The sequence below is a fragment of the Pinus tabuliformis genome, chromosome 1_2, assembly GCF_031772625.1.
Source record: "Pinus tabuliformis cultivar Carrire ecotype Pingquan chromosome 1_2, CPIR1, whole genome shotgun sequence".
NCBI classification, from domain to species: Eukaryota; Viridiplantae; Streptophyta; class Pinopsida; order Pinales; family Pinaceae; genus Pinus; species Pinus tabuliformis.
Genome location: NC_142298.1, coordinates 639,725,068 through 639,728,221, shown reverse-complemented (window position 1 = coordinate 639,728,221; position 3,154 = coordinate 639,725,068). Strand labels below are relative to the sequence as shown.

At 38.4% G+C, this 3,154-nt stretch overlaps 1 pseudogene; it reads right to left on the bottom strand.

The window, feature by feature from the left end:
- Nucleotides 1-404: 404 nt before the first annotated feature.
- Nucleotides 405-854, bottom strand: LOC149207272 (serine/threonine-protein kinase PEPKR2 pseudogene; annotated as a pseudogene).
- Between the last annotated feature and the right edge of the window lie 2,300 nt (nt 855-3,154).

Genomic DNA, 3,154 nt, shown 5'->3' with positions numbered 1-3,154 from the left:
TTGCTTCTTATTTGCTACCTTTAGACCTTGTTCCTTCCAAATTCTTTAAATTGTTTTTTCGTCTTCACTAGAGAAACCCATCTAAACTCAAAATTTGATCATTTTGTGCACTTGTGCATATGATATAACACGGGTTTATATGATGGTAATTCTAAAGTTTGTGTATCCTTTGCATTGATTTTGATAACATTTTGAAATCCAAATTCGGCTACCAAGATTTCATTAATGTTAATAACATAGTGGTTGCCTCCACTCAGTACTCTGTACTTGTAATTAGATGTTTTGGTTTTCAATTTACTTTGTACAATCGCCGCTAGCATATTGATATTGTAATGTTGTGGTTTCATTGGCAGCTTTAACCATAATGAAGCTAATTTTGTTGCCTGATGGTAACATTCTCAAAATTATAGACAGCAGAGCCATGAACCAAAGTTGATTACGATGCAGTTAACAGACAAATACCTTTTGCAAACCACATGGACAAAGCCAAAATCAGCTAGCTTCAGTTGTCCGAAACTGGCTCGAAGAACATTCTCAGGTTTTATATCCCGATGGACAATGCCCAACTCATGACAGTATTTAGTGACCATTATTAATTCCTTGATCAAGTTTGCTGCCTGATGCTCAGAGTAGCATCCAATCCTAGACATCTCGTTAGTGAGGCGTCCACCATAGCATAACTCCATCACAAGATGCAAAGATTCTTCATCTTCATACAGTGCTTGGAGTGTGACAACTTTAGCATGGCCTGACAGATGCTGCATAATCTCAATCTCCTTATAAACAATTTCTTCAGTCTTTTTGGGGAGGGTCTTACAAGCCAGCTCTTCCCCAGTAGCTTTGCTCTTGCACATTCTCACTAGACCAAATCTGCCTCGTCCTAATTCGAGGCCCAGATCATAATCTTGTTCAATCTTTCACTTCATACCAGTCCGAGTAGAATCAAGAATACAGCCAACCTTTCTCTTGAATCCTCTTTCTGGTGAATTAAGTAAACAACCCCTTCTTGGAGGAGGAGGAGCAATGCAAGCTACTGTAGGATTCAAATCTAAGAAACCCAATTCTTTACCCCTCATATTTTCCATTATCAGCTTCCTCTGCTGTTGGAAAGAAAGGTGCAAGGCTAATGATGTGGAAGACTCGCCATTATTGCGTAGGCGAGCTGTGTTTTCTAAATTGGCACGGTCTACTGCTGCTTCTCTTTTTCGCTTCCTTGGCAATGAATCCATTTCAACTGTGGACTCTGCCAAAAAAATTTAACTGTTATCAGATGTGAGACTACCATATGGCTAACATGCCAATACCCATGTGGACAGCGAGTTACATGAAACCCTTTTAGATCACAAAAAGTTTGATGAAAAATTTTGACACATGTTTCTTACCACAGACACGTTATCAACTGCATGAACCAAGTTGGTCAAATGGGGCCCGTTCATTAGAATACGTGTGGAAGTTTTCCATTAATGTTTTATTTGGGATAAGTTTCAGCGAGAACCGGGACGCCTGATTTTCATCTCCTTGCTAATCAATAAACTCTGTTAATGTTCGTTGAATCTTGAATTGTCCGTCGAATCTTAATTACATTTTTCTGAGAACAGAAGCTGCTGCTGTTGTCTGTCTGTTAAAGAGAAGACTGAGAAGCGTCTGAGAGTGCGACCGTTATATTGACGGAAATATTGGCAATAACGGCGAGTCCGTTGGCTAATTAGGTAGGTATGCTGTGCATTATTTCTGAAATTTGCTCTATGTAAATGGATGAATTTAGTAGGACGTGAAATCTTGATGGATTCTTTTTTATCATTTTAGATGGAAGAGCTATTTCGGATGATAAAATGGCCAGTTCTAGCTCTGATAGAAAAGTGTCGATGGTAGCGGGGAAATCCGTCATGCTGCATGCCTTTTAGCTTTTAGCGTTTAGCGTTTCACGTAATTTTTAATTGGCAAAATACGACTTATTTTTCATGGATCCCTTTTTCGCTATCGTTGGCCATAGGATACATGTAAGTCTGAAGCCCAGAGAAAGGCGAGAGCATGAGAGCATCTAGTTAGCACAGAAAGTAATTTCTCATCCTGAGACATGCACACAGCTACCCATTTCTCTACCCATCGGACCTATTTGGCCCTTAATTTGTTGGATTTTGATATGGGGTTGATACGAGGTCAAGATTGCTGGAAACTTCAGTTAATTTCATCAGAAATTGTTTCTCTTATAAATAATGGTCTATATTAGTATTCGATAAAAAAACAATGTTGGCCATGGGTTCGATTCTCATTCACGTAAACAAGCACATTATAGGTTTTGTTGCTAGTGAGAAAAGGGCACGCTTTTACTTATTTTGAGCTTTAATGGGGCCTTTTTGCTCACGAATGCATTCTTATGTAGCCTTTTTGTTATAGGGTTTTAATGATTTTGTCTAATTAATGGGGTAAAACATACATGCCTTATTTTTTTATAGCTGTGTCGATGTGCCCTCGTTTCTAATGTAATTACAGTAGCTGTATGTATTGTTTTTGCCCTTTTCGTAAAGCGTTTTAACTTGTTTAACTGAATTTCGAAATTCAAAATTGTTTTTTGAAGAAGCATAACAAAAACAAACCACTGTAATCATTTTTATAATGAAAAGTTATTGTTTTTTAGGGTGACAAAAAATAATAATTGAATTTTGAAATTGTTCACTCCAGGGGCAGATTAACGGGATAAGATAGGCAACAGTGGATCAACGAAGAAGTGCAATTAGGCTTTGTCTTTCTCTACTTTTCTTCTGCGAATTGAACGGGCTGGCTCGAATGCGAATTGAATTGAACTGGCTGTGCTCTGATGCAACCGGAGGACGCCTCTATCAATGTGACTACATGCAAAAAGACTCACAAACAGTCACCACCTGTTCACAGCTCTGAACAATCATGCCAGCCAGTCACCACCTATTAAACAATCATGCCAGCACACAACGGTGACAAGTGTAAACAAGTGTGGAGGCAAGAAAAAACTTAGGATAAAATAACTTTCCCTCACTAAAATCACATCGGGGCAAGAGACGCTTGCAATAAGAGGGTGAAATCGAAAGTTTGGTTAAATTTTTTTGGAGCCAAATCGCCACCAATAAACTTTGCTTAAAATTGCTTAAACACTGAAAATTTATGGTCAACAGAAGAA